This window comes from Electrophorus electricus, chromosome 16 (genome assembly GCF_013358815.1).
Source record: "Electrophorus electricus isolate fEleEle1 chromosome 16, fEleEle1.pri, whole genome shotgun sequence".
NCBI classification, from domain to species: Eukaryota; Metazoa; Chordata; class Actinopteri; order Gymnotiformes; family Gymnotidae; genus Electrophorus; species Electrophorus electricus.
The window spans coordinates 15,836,262-15,850,457 of record NC_049550.1 but is presented as its reverse complement, the minus strand read 5'-3'; positions in this window follow the sequence as shown (position 1 = coordinate 15,850,457).

The following is a 14,196-nucleotide window of genomic DNA, read 5'->3' as shown; positions in this document are numbered from 1 at the left end:
TTTGTGCTGCTCCATGAGGAGTGAAGCAGCCATTTTAGTTTTTTTCCAGGCTCTATGAAGCCAAGCAATGCTTCTGGCCTGCAATGTAGGACAACGAATACACTACCGGCCAGAGTTTATTCATGATATCCCTTTAGCTGTATTGCCATTTTGCTGTTTCTTTCCCCAACCAGAGGACATAGAGGTGGACCCACACTTAGTAGACATATATAATTTGAATGTTTATGTCCTTAAAGAAGATCTAAAATGGCTTCTTTATTTCACATGCTGATTCACAATGCAGTGGATCCCAGACAGCTTTTAACAGATCCAACAAAGCTCTTAACTGAGCCCACACAGCTAGGAAACCATATCCTTTTATGACACATACACTACCCAGAAGACGTAAAAGTACACGGTGATGGAAAAGCATATGTATTCTACCTGAGCAAATCCATGCAAAACTCTTGGCAAACCTGGATGTACTGAGTAACAGTGACTACTTCTTCTGCCCATGACATGCTTAATAATAATAACAACAACAACAACAACAATAATAATAATAATAATAATAATAATAATAATGATGATGATGATGATGATAACAACAGTAGTTGAAGTTACTGGAATATCCTAGCAGGTCCAGCTTGATACTATAGTTTGGTGCTATTGTCTAATACAGGACTTCGCATACTGATTGGCCAACAAACATTTAATAAGCTCTTTTTCTGTTAACTTTAATGTAATCACTTGGAAAGTATTGCTAAACCACCAGTGGAAGTTTATCTAAACTGTACCATTGAAGTGAACTTGGAATGTTTTAGCTCCTTCAAACCCTTTCAACCATCATTTCTGCTTTGCTCTTTTTCTTCACTTCTAGGTCCAAATGTCACTCCTGTTACAGTTGGCAGTGGAAATATTTTTGTGTAATTTTCATTACATCAGGTGCTTGCATTACATCTTAAATTATTTAGTCTCCAGCTAATTATTTAGTCTCCAGCTAAAATGTTTCTTATATCTTTTTATTTTTCATTTTGATTCTCAGGTCATCTAGTCAGTCTCCAGTTAATTTTTTTTCTTATATCTGATAGTTTTGTTGTGTGATTACACGTTTACACAAGAATTTCCTCTTGATCTGATTATATTCAATATTGAATGTATAATATTTATGAGTCACAACTGGCATGGCCCTGACTGGACTGGGACTGGATTTTAGGAGTAAAGATTAGATTATAGACACTCCAGATTACAGAATAATCTGGGAAGATCATCATTTAAGATCATGATGATATCCAGATACTTTTTGTGATTGTCAGGAAGAGCAAACTGACTTCGAAACTAGCCTGATTATCCTGTAGTGTGAGGCTGGCATTAGACTCCTCCCTTCCTCTTACCCCAGGGTGTCTTCTCAGTGCACCCTCGGAAAATGACACTGAACTCTATGTGTTTTAGGGTTTCTGGGGCAAAACTGGAGCCTAACTCACACCCCAAGCAAAATATGTAGTCTTCATCAGACCTCAGTGGTTTTGCCCTGCAAATATACCTACCCTAGAGGTCATAAGGTCACTGATTCTGCATGGCACTATAAGAGGTCAAAGGGTGAGGAGTCCATGAAGGTGATTGGTGAAGAGCAGGCACACTATGCTGAAACCCAGGGGCCAAACTGCTCGCTCACACTCAGCAATTTGACCCAGGAGGATGGCAGCATCTATCATTTCAGCTTCAGGACCAATGGCTCCACCCAGGAGATGACCAACGAGGATGGAGTTACGCTGGAGATCACAGGTGAGGAGTTTACAATCACAGGATGTGGTGTAGCCTACATTTCAGATGTTTGTCATTGTTGGCCCCTCCTGTCTCCATGATTTCCTGTCATAATGATGTTTCATATTCTCCATTCCTGTTCCAGTCCTTGTTTTGGTTTTTGCTGTTTTCATTAGTTATTGCCTGTGCATTTTTAGTCCTCATTACCTTGTGTATGTAAACCCTGCCTTGTTGCTTGTGTGTTTGCTGGTCATTGTTATTCTTGCCTCCTTGTGTTTATTCTAGCCTCTCTATGTGAATCGAGGCATCTGTTTCTAAGCTATGCCTGTAGTTGGATGTACTAAGCACTGTCGTGTTTGCTCTGCCTGTGTTTCATAGCCTGTTTATGTAGTTTGTGTTCCTAATTGTAGCCTGTTTGCTCATTCTCCTGTTATTGTGTTGGTAAATTGAGGCTGGACTGTGACTACAACTCTGATTATGGATTTGCCATAATAAATCTTACTCTTCTCAGCGTATGCATCTGCCTCACAATCGCACCACGATATACTGTTGCTATAGAAACTATCGACTTGGCAAAGGGCAGCCTACTATCTGTAGAAGGTCATCACTGGGTCTGAGACGCTATTTTTTGTTTTATTTGTTGTATTTTATGTTAAAACATTTTAACATACTTCTCTAGATATTTTTTTGTGACTGCCAATGATACATCAGTAACTGCCTCCTGTGTCTGTCTCTGTCTATCTATTTATCTATCTACAATGTATTTTTCTGGTGAGAAATAAGGAAAAGATGTTATTCTTGCTGTATTGTTAATAAAAGCATATTTTGACCCAAAAAGGTAAAGAATTATTAATAAGTGTCCTTTCAGAGTGTAACTTAGAGCGGTGAGGAGGCGGATGAATACACTGAGAAGAGCAAAATTTATTGAGGGCAAATCCATAATCAGAGCCATTAGAACAGTCCAGGGTGAGTGAGCCAATACAAAGAATATGAGAGTTTATCATAAACACAAACACATGGCAACATAAAAGGGAAGAAGTTTATAAGGAACAACAGGACTTACATACTGAGGGATATGCATAAATAACTAGGACAGGCATACACAACAAAAGCTAGGCATACAAATACAGGTAGCAAGACCACAACAGGGCATTAAACAAACAGAGCATTGGATTCACAATGACCAGCAACAAGACTTAACTAATGCAGGGCTTAAATACATGGTCTAACTAGCATTAAACAAGGCACAGTTGGTATAAATAATGGGTGGGGGAAAATAAAACGCATACATAAAACAAAGACATAAGACAGGGAAACCATAGAGACAGGATACTTGGGAGAGCCAATCATGACACAGAGAGGTTAATGCACATAGACATGAAAAACTTACAACCATTCACTACCACTCACTCAAGCATGGTGCACTAAAGCAGTGTCAGCTAAATTCTAAAGTATACAAACATTCATTTGTCATGAAAGTTTGATTACACAGATGTAGCTGTGGAGGTGGTGTCCTTGTTGGATGTGGTGCTGGAGGGCAGCTGGGTGACGCTGACCTGTGGGACATGCATCCCTTCCCTCACCCTCAGTACCTATGTGTGGCGTAAAGACGGTCATCCATGTGAGCAGAGGCATGGGGACAACCAGCTGGAGCTGCCTCAGGCTGACCCGGCTGACAGCGGCAGCTACATCTGCTCCATATTAGACCATGAACACCTGTCCTCCTCCTGTCCATCACAGTTGAGTGTGAGTCGATCATTTATTATGATTAAGGGCTTCACAGAGAATATTGGTTGTTCAACCAAGTTTTGTTTGGAACATGTATCCAATATTTTATCTATCAGTACAATTAAATTAAATGTCTCTTCTTATTTATTTACTGTCTACAAATTATATATTTTAGTCTGTAGTCTGTAGTATTAATACTTAATGTAGGGTATTGTTTATGTTGTTTAATGGGTCAAACATCAACGCACACAGACTCAAACACAAGACTTATATACACGCACGCTAAGGCAACACAATAAGGAGCAGGTGAAACACAAGGAGGACGTGGCCATACAGACGAACACACACACGTTTGGGGGAGGAGGGGCCATACCGTGACACTTACAAGTGGACACACACACACACACACGCAAAAAAGAAAATCATTAAAATTTCAATAAAGACACACACTCAAATTAACTCATTATCTAACAAATGGAGACACACACATTTTTTTCAGGACAAATGATGCTAGAAACAAGATATACACACTCTGTCTTCATGAGCACAATGCCACACTGCTGACTGGCTGCAGGTGGAGTGGGTTTGTACTGGAGGATAAAGGACGTCCATTTTTGTACCAGATGAGTGTTGGACTGTCAGTCAGGCTGCAGGTGGTTGTACAGTTCAGAACTGCTGCTTCTCTCTCTGTCATTTCAGGCAAAATGTTCACATGGAGCTCTTATATAATCAAAAAATAAATAAATAAATGATTAAATAAATAAACAACAGGAGTAATATCATATAAATGAACTGATTAATGTTTATTGATCTGTCTTTTGCTGTTTCACTACAGTCTCACAGAGTGCTAGAGAAGGATGAAATTACACCAACTACAGACATGCAGGCGCAGCGTATGGAATTTCTTTCTTTCCCCTGCCTTGTTGTCCATGGCAAGTAACTACTAGCTACAGTTTAAACCTTCTTTTCTTGTGTTGTAATAAAGGTACATGAAACTCTGGGTTTGAGATGCTATTTGCTGGATGTTTGTAGTTCATTGCTCTCTCCCAAGATGCCTACTACATACATAGCATCTTTTAATTGAAAATAGGCTTTTGAAAACACTCATTTAATTTGTTTTCAGAAACACTTGCAGTTCTTTGGCATGCAAGAAGTGAATGAACAAATTTGTAGTTTGAACTTGTCTGAATTTTGCCTACTGAACCAAACTGTTTAAACTGAGATGTAGTTTATATCAGAGAACAGTAGCATTGATTTCTCTCACCTGTAATGTGAAGTTGAACTCCAGGATAGTAGAGATATTTATCTGTTTTGACTTGTGTTTTTACTGAAACTCTGAAGCAGTACATGTGTTGGCCACATTACTCAATCTGAGGGAGAAGTTTTGATGTTTATCACCCAAATACTGAATTCTGCCTGAAAACTCTGTCACTTCGGTATGTAAAAGTGCCATTAATAAACACTGTGGACCCCTATAAAACATATGTCAGTTAGGATGTCCTTCACACTCCATCCTATTCCAGAAGTCCCTGAAACATATGATGCATGAAAGAGGTCATTAGAGGAGTCTGGGCCCCATAAGAGAGTGGGAGTTATCTTACAACTTCACTTCTCGCCTCTCTAACTCCAGCAGCTACTGCAGAACTCTGAGCGGATTCTGAGCTAAACCACAAAGTGAGAAGAGCTTGTAGCAGGGTGGGGGAGGAGCTTGGGAGAAGTGGACACTAGTGATTCTGAACAACTTAACGCTCAGTCACATAATATATGAGGTTGAATAAAGAGAAAAACAAATACATTTATATCTGTATTTTGTAGTTATAGTGGGGTTGTGAATTTTAATCTTACCACAGTGTGCTCTTAATCTAAGGCTGCCCTAAACTTGATAAAAACCACAAAGCACTCAGCAAGCTCTGTAGCAGTGGTGTGGGGGATGTGGGGGGATTTGGTAACCAGTGTATCCCTACTCTTCAATTCATGGGTCCGTTTTTCAGACCAAATGTGAACAGGATGTAGATGGGCAACCTGCATTATCAGGGAGATGATAATCAAACTTTCTGCTCTAGAAGAACACATCCTTGCACCCTCTGGTGGGAAAATAATTAATTGCTTAAACTTACTGGCAGAACAGTTTCACTGCTGTTTAAATGTGAGTATTGAGAGTTTAATCGAAATATCTCATTATCTCACACCCCTCCGCACCCATTTTGAGAAAATTAGGAGCAATTCGGAATATAAGGATCAGTAAGTCATGATCACATGTCAGTTCCACTACTGTAATAAAATCAAATCAAATCACGCAACTGAAGCTGGCTGACACAATATATTTCAAAATAGTTTTGAGCTGGCTGTCATTACAAGTGTCTGTCTCTAACAGTTGGATGGTTCTAATGGATGCATCCCAATTGCATACTTAGAACCAGTCATTTTTGTGTATGGTTTGGAAGGACACTATTGGAAATGGAAAGGGAGGAGCTTTTCTACTAAATCTACTCACATCATTTGTAAAAAATTGTAGACAATAACAAGTTTAGTAGTGATGGTGGCTGATGAATGTTTAAATGTGACTTAAATTACTTTTACTTTAGTAAAATTATTAATAAATATAATAAATCCAATTACCTTTAGAAATAAAGCAAATAACTTGATATTTACTGAAAATATATATTCGGTTGTTTTTGGTTGTTTTTGTAATCCAGTTTATAATTTAGCATCATAGTGGCTATAGTTTTGGCTTTTAAGCACAATTTAATGTGACTGCAAGTGTGTGTGTGTGTGTGTGTGTGTGAGTGTGTGTGAATCAGCTGCTTAGGGATGGAACCCACCCTGAATGGTTAACTGAAGGCCAGACACTCCTGATCCTGAAGAGCCCCCAGAAAGGGAACAATTCCATCCAAGTACCGACTGAAAACATGCCAATAACATGAGTTAACATCAAGTGACTACTACGGAAAATTAGTAAATAATTAGTAGTAAATAATTAATAAAATTATCAACAAGAGCCACCTCCTCTACATGGATGATATCAAGCTGTATGCCAGAAGTGAAAGAGACATTGACTCACTAATTCATCTCAGGATATATAGCAGCAACATCGGAATGTCATACAGATCTGATAAGTGTGGACGTATGAGTGAGGCCAGTCCTGAGAAGTCAGCTGAATAGGAGGAACAAGATCTGAGCTATGAACACCGATGATCTACGAGTCATCAGACACCCCGCTGGTATAATTAGTTGGCCTAATGAGGAGATAAAAGCCACTGACATCAAAACAAGGAAACTCCTCACAATGCACAGAGGGTTTCAGTCCAAATCCATCACTCTGAGACTATACACTAAGGGGAAAGAGGCTGAGGACTAGTGAGTGTCAGAGCCACTATGCAAGATGAAACAATCAAGATCCAGTACACCAGGATGTTGGCCCCAAGTGAAGACGTGCTTAGTGAGTACCTCAGACAGCAGAAACAGACATGTTGACATTTTACAATGAAAAGCCACATATGTAAGTAATGTAGTGCAAGAAATAACAAGGACAACAAAACTTTAACAACTTTCAGATTTATGTTCTATAAAGTCTTCCAACTGCCAAACCAGTTTTTGTCCAGCAGATGGCGAAATAAACCTGTGCTTATAAACCCCCTAAGGGTGAGCATGTGTGTGTGTGTGTGTGTGTGTGTGTGTGTGTGTGTGTGTGTGTGTGTGTGTGTGTGTGCATGCATGTGTGCCTGTGTGTACATCTTTGTGTGGGTGTTTGTGTGGTTTTTATGATGTGCGGAGAGTTTGAAAACTATATGATGCTTCTCATCACATCTCATCATGTCTCACCACATCTCTGCTTTTGCGCATTTCAGTCAGGAGCTGTAGTAGGTCTGCAGGAGGTGGTCAGAGCTCTGGGGACAAAGTTGTGGAGGACAAAAATAAATATTATAGACAATAATGAAGATTATTCATCTTGTTATCTGTCTCTTTCTCTCAGGTAAGTTGTTCCTCCCCTTCAGAAACTTATAGTCTTTGAAGTAAAGCAGTGGGTGAATTTGACAGACACTCCAGAACACACATATAAATGGCTTAAAAATTTACATTTTTGTGCATGGTAACCTGATTGACAGCAACAAGATACAAAACATCTGGAGTTACAATAACCAGATATGAAAGAGAGACACATTTAAGTATATTCATAAGTGGGCTCAAGGTAACAGAAAGTACTTCTGTAAGGATCCTTGTCAAAGAGCTGAGGACGTCCTTGTTGATTCAGATAAGCCATCCAATTGGAGATACAGCCTGATGGATGAAGGGACAGACTTCACTCTGAATATTGCTCAACTGGGGAAGGCAAACTCTGGCAAATACTAGTGTGGGGTGGACAGAATGTTTAGTGACACATATAATGATGTAATGCTTAATGTTTTAGATGGTAAGCTTTTAACATTAGAGAGATCATTTAGTTTATAAAGATGAAACTACAATTTTAACATTGGCTGATGATACAAACCCTGCTAAATAATTACAGAAGTGTCTTTTCATACTCCTCCTTTCTCTCTCTCTCTCTCTCTCTCTCTCTCTCTCTATGACAGCACCACAAACCTTTGCTACTTCAACCTCTCAGTCTCCTTCTCCAACCACAATCGGTTTTGTGGGAAACATTTCAATATCTGTCACCATGAATACTACAGGTACAACACACACACAAACATACACATACTGTATGTTTAAAATCACTACAGCAAAAACAAAACTGGAGATAAAACTAGAGTAGGGTAAATAATATAGGATACACAAATGGCAAAATTATTTTTGTAAAATTGTAGAGTGAAAATATTTAATTAAGTCCTAGATTGAGAATCTTTGAGAATATGTCCTGACAAAGGTCTTAAAGTCATGATGCTTTTGGGGGAACTGCATTTGAGTATTTTAACTGTCTTAAAGTGAATGGACTAAATAAATAAGTAAACAAACAAATAAATAAATAATCTAGTGTAGCAAAGATAGACTGAGTAACATTTATGAGTGGGATTTCTCTCGCTACCAGCTTACATAAAGCCCACAGGCTATCAGGGTTGAACACCGACAACTGTCACACATAAACAGCAGACTTTTATACACGCATACTAATGATACAACAAGGAGCAGGTGTGGAGCACAAGGAGGGCGTGGCCACACGGACGAACATACACACACAAACACACACAGGGAGATGTTTCGGAGGAGGGGCCGTACCGTGACACTATACTGTCCTACAAGAATTCTTATTCTAGAAGGCCTATGACTCTCTAACCGAGCTTCCTCTGAAAATCCTATCTGACTGACCAAGAAGCCTGGTTGTTTCAACGCTGTTGACCTGTCGCTCATGCACATTGTTGATTTTCAAAATAACAACAAGGAGGTTATTTATTGTTATTGCAATAAAAATGAAAAAGATGCAATAATTGAAACATTTGGTAATGTGGGTTGATAGTAAGGCAGATGCAAAGGCTGAGAAGAGCGAGATTTATTAAGGGCAAAAACAAAATCAGAGTCATTATAACAGTCCCGAGTCAAATAACCAACATGAACGTGTGTCATTTGGAACACATGACAACAAACAGAACAAACCACAAAAACCAGAAAAATAAATGAACATGCTAGCAGAGAGAAACTATATGGAACAGGTTGCAGATAAACGGGCAACGACACGAAACATAGAACACAGGTTAACTATACATAAATCAAGGCAAGAGCACAGTACAGTGTAGTAGAGTGGACACAACAGAGGCTACAACAAATGACAAGCCACAAGACCAGGAAAATGCACCGTTTAAATATACAAAAATCTAAGGAGAGTGAAAGTAGAAAAAGAAGAGAACAATAACAGGCAGGGGACAACCACATGAAGGGCAAAACTAAAAACGAGGAAAAGCAAAGCAAAAGAAAGACACGAGGGTGGTAACCTAGGAGGTCATGATCGAGCAGAGGGGAATAGCACATTTATTTTGAATTGATCTTTAATGGAAAACAGTCAGAACCTTTTCTGCCAAACTGTACGTGTGCATCGATCCATCCATCTCTCTTCCCCTCTCTATCTCATTGATGATTTATTTAGTGATGTTTCCTCAAGGCCTATAAAAGGACACACAGGAAATAATATCAGAGCAGAATGCAAGGACAATTGGTATGACAGGCACACGCACACGTACCTTCATGTCTTAAGAAACTGAAAAAAAATTACATGTTTTGGGTGATCTCCACTGAAAAAAACATTCTATTCCTGCAGACTCTATATAGCTAAGGTAATGTAAAGTAGTCTAATACTAAGAAAGCTGTGTACTGTATACTTCCAGTAGTCATTAAAAAATTCCAAGATCTAGATGCATATCATCTCAAAAACGTTATGAGTATTATTATTATTTACAGTCAAGATTCTAGAGTTCTAAAGCAGTTCTATAACTGTGATGTAACTGATATGATGAACTCACTGCAGTATTCTCATAAACAGGAGAGCTGGATCTGGAAGTGTTACAGGTAGGACAGGGCTTGAGGCCAACGTTCTGTGAAGCACAGAGTCCACATGTGCAGTTTTAATGAGAAACCCTGAATAGCTTTAAGGTTACATGTTTAGGAAACCTTCCACTGGAGTTTTTCCATTGATGTCCTTTTGCTGTTGACAGTCTGCAACTCAAATAGAGGTCTCACTCTGACACCAAGAACTGCTAGAAAACAATTAATACTCACACTGTCATTTAAAGGATCTGGTTTGCAATGACATGAATTCTATGAATACTTTACCAGGTATAAGACTCCTCATTGACAAAGATATCCAAATTTCTTTAATAGCTCACCTCATAAACAGGTTCATCTGGATTTCTCCTTTGCTTCTTGTACCTGATCTCAAAAAAGTCAATGTTCAATGTAACAAGTTTTCCTACATTAATAATGTGTTTTTGGAAGAACAGAAAAAAGTACTGCACAGTTATGATTTATAAGTATAATGTAATATAATACATTTCACTTCAGTTTACCTTCTTAAATTTTGTCTCTTCATAAATAAAACTACTGAGAGAGGAACAACAATCCCACAGATGCCGACTCCAACAGCTACAGGCAAAATGTAGAAGTGACCTGCTGAGAGAAACAGACATACACACACTATTGTTCATACACACAATATAGGGCTTTTGTAATTTGATTAGCAAATGAATGAGTGAATGAACTGATAAATGAATGGGAAACATAAACAAATAAACATAAACATTAATGCATGTCTGTGTGTCACCCTTTAATGTGACATCTGTTGAAGGTGATTTCAGCACCCCGTGTTCATTCTGAGCCACACAGTAGTACCAGCCACTGCTGATGGTGATGTAGTTCTGTCCAGATCCTTCAGGTGAGGTTCCACCTTCTTTAAACCAGGTGTAGTTCTGTACAGGTGGGCTGGCATCACTGCTGCAGGTCAGAGTCACTGAACTCTCCTCCACTATTTCACCAGATGGACTGATGGACACTGATACATTCTTTGGAGGATCTAGACCAGAAAATAAAGTAAAACTTCAGGGAAAATGCTTTAAATTATCTTTTACATTACTCTGTGCGAAAAAGGTTACACAAAAACTCATAAATCATCAGTACACCCAACATTAAGAAACACAGCTGTAGAACTGCTCTCCCCAAGTGCATTATGGGTGTGGCATGTATATTCTCCAGTGTCCTCTGAGTAAATGTTGGGGATGCTGTAGGTCTTTAGTTTTCCTACTGATGTTTTCCCCTTAAACATCAGTTCTGCACAGGTGGTTTGGCATCACTGCTGCAGGTCAGAATCACTGAACTCTCCTCCACTATTTGACCAGAGGGACTGATGGACACATTCTTTGGGGGATCTATTAGTAAATATTACTAGTACATTTCGAATGTAGGTAGTGGAATTATATTCTTTAAAATATTTCAAATGTAGGTAGTAGAATTATATTCTTAATATTAACAGTTTTTTGATTAAAATGTTTTGTTACATTATATGTCTGTAGATTATAGTGAGTAACACATAATTTAAATGTATTTCTTAAGAGGAAGCATAATAAACTCACATCTGACAGTGAGAGTTCGAACAGGAGAGGGGAGATGTTCATATCCTCTTACAGCACACCTATAACTGTCTGCATCCTCACTGCTGACTGGCTGCAGGTGGAGTGGGTTTGTACTGGAGGATAAAGGATGTCCATTTTTGTACCAGATGAATGTTGGACTGTCAGTCAGACTGCAGGTGGTTGTACAGTTCAGAACTGCTGTTTCTCTCTCTGTCACTTCAGGTAAAATGTTCACATGGAGCTCTTATACAATCAAAAATAAATAAATAAATAATTAAATAAATAAACAACAGGAGTAATATCATATAAATGAACTGATTAATGTTTATTGATCTCTTTTACTGTCTCACTACAGTCTCCCAGATTGCTAGAGAAGGACAACATTACACCAATTACAGACATACAGACACAGGAGGAGCAGCGTGTGGAATTTCTTTCTTTCCCCTGCCTTGTTGTCCATGGTAAGTAACTACTAGCTACAGTTTAAACCTTCTATTCTTGTGTTGTAATAAAGGTACATGAAACACTGGGTTTGAGATGCTATTTGCTGGTTGTTTGTAGTTCATTGTTCTTTCCCAAGATGCTCAATATATACATTGCAGCTTTTAATTGAAAATAGGCTCTTGAAAACACCAATTTCAGTCATTTGCAGAAACACTTGCAGTTCTTTAGCATGCAAGAAGTTAATGAACAAATTTGTAGTTTGAACTTCTCTGAATTTTGCCTACTGATCCAAACTGTCTAAACTGAGATGTAGTTTATATCAGAGAACAGTAGCATTGATTTCTCTCACCTGTAATGTGAAGTTGAACTCCAGGATAGTAGAGATATTTGTCTGTTTTGACTGGTGTGTTTACTGAAACTCTGAAGCAGTACATGTGTTGATCATCGTTTGTCACATTACTCAGTCTGAAGGAGAAGTTTCGCTGTTTATCACCCAGATAATGAATTCTGCCTGAAAACTCTGTTCTTTTATAAAGATCAAGTGATTCCACATCCTTAACTGGGTCTATGACCCAAAATGTATCTGTCACTTCATGATCTTTTGGGTATGTAAAAGTGCTATTAATAAACACTGTGGACCCCTTTAAAACACATATTTTAGTTGGGTTGTACTTCACACTCCATTCTGTTCCATCAACCCCTGAAACATATGATGCATGAAAGAGGTCATTAGAGGAGTCTGGGCCCCATAAGAGAGTGGGAGTTATCTTACAATTTCACTTCTCTCCTCTCTAACTCCAGCAGATACTGCAGAACTCTGAGCGGATTCTGAGCGAAACCACAAAGTGAGAAGAGCTTGTAGCAGGGTGGGGGAGGAGCTTGGGAGAAGTGGACACTAGTGACTCTGAACAACTTAATGCTCAGTCACATAATATATGAGGTTGAGTAAAGAGAAAAACAAACAAAAATATATCTGCACTTTGTAGTTATAGTGGTGTGAATTTTAACCTTAACACAGTGTGCTCTTAATCTAAGACTGCCCTAAACTTGAGAAAAACCACAAAACCCTCAGCAAGCTCTGTAGCAGTGGTGTGGGGGATGTGGGGGGCTTTGGTAACCAATGTAAATTAACTTCATTAAATGGGAACAGTGTGTCAGAAAATTTTTATACTAGATATCAGAATTTTCCTAATATTTGTGCAGGTTTCAACAGTTTTGGAAATTTTACGAAGAAAAATACAATTTTGATAAAGACTGCAGTCTTACCCAGAGAAATGAACAGAGTGATTAGAGTGAGAGTTAGAAGAGGAGTTTTGAGTGACATCATTAAACAAACCTGCACAGACACACAACAGCACACATCACAGCTGAGTTCATCACATTTCTGCTTCTGTTTACATTGTTTCAAATATCAGTCAGACTAATCTGATGACACAACTGTATTACTGAGGAGATTTGGCTCTTGTCATCTCATTTCAATTCAGTTTTATTTCTTGAAGGCTATTTAACTCTAGATCGAATCACAAAAGGATTTAGAGGAATCATTGTCCTGACTGCAAATGCAAAATGTGAAAGCAACTGTGACTAAAAACACAAAACCATTCTACCAACTTTAGCAAAATAAAAAAGAATGACTTTATTAGCAAAGTAGGACTGGACATGAGAATGTACCTTGGTCTCAGTAAATATTTTCACAACACAAATCAAGTAACAAGACCATGTAACACGTGGTGACCTGAGTACTGAAGGGCAAGGGGCAGGATGCACAGAATCCAGCGACGTGGACAAACATTTATTAACACAAAATGACAACAGCACTCACACATATTACAAAGGCAGAACATGAACATGTAAAGGTTGACAAACAATCACAAGAAACATGCATACGTTTAACATTGATGATATGAACATTAACCTTGACATTAACACGTTACATCAACAATGCCCAACAACACTGTTTAAATACATAGACATGACGAGGTATAGGTGTGTGCAGGCTTGACCACAAACAATAATCCTCCCACTGCAGGTGGCGGGCCAAACCACGTGACTCGCGGGAGGCGAGCGTTCCATGACAGACCATTTGTTTTAACCACAAACTACTTTAGCCATCCTATTTAAAAATATTTTTAAAAATGTAAAGAAACAGCAGTCCATCACAGAATCATAGAACAACCATGCACGGTCCCAGATGAAGGTAATGCCTGACGTTAAAATAACAGAATTGTCA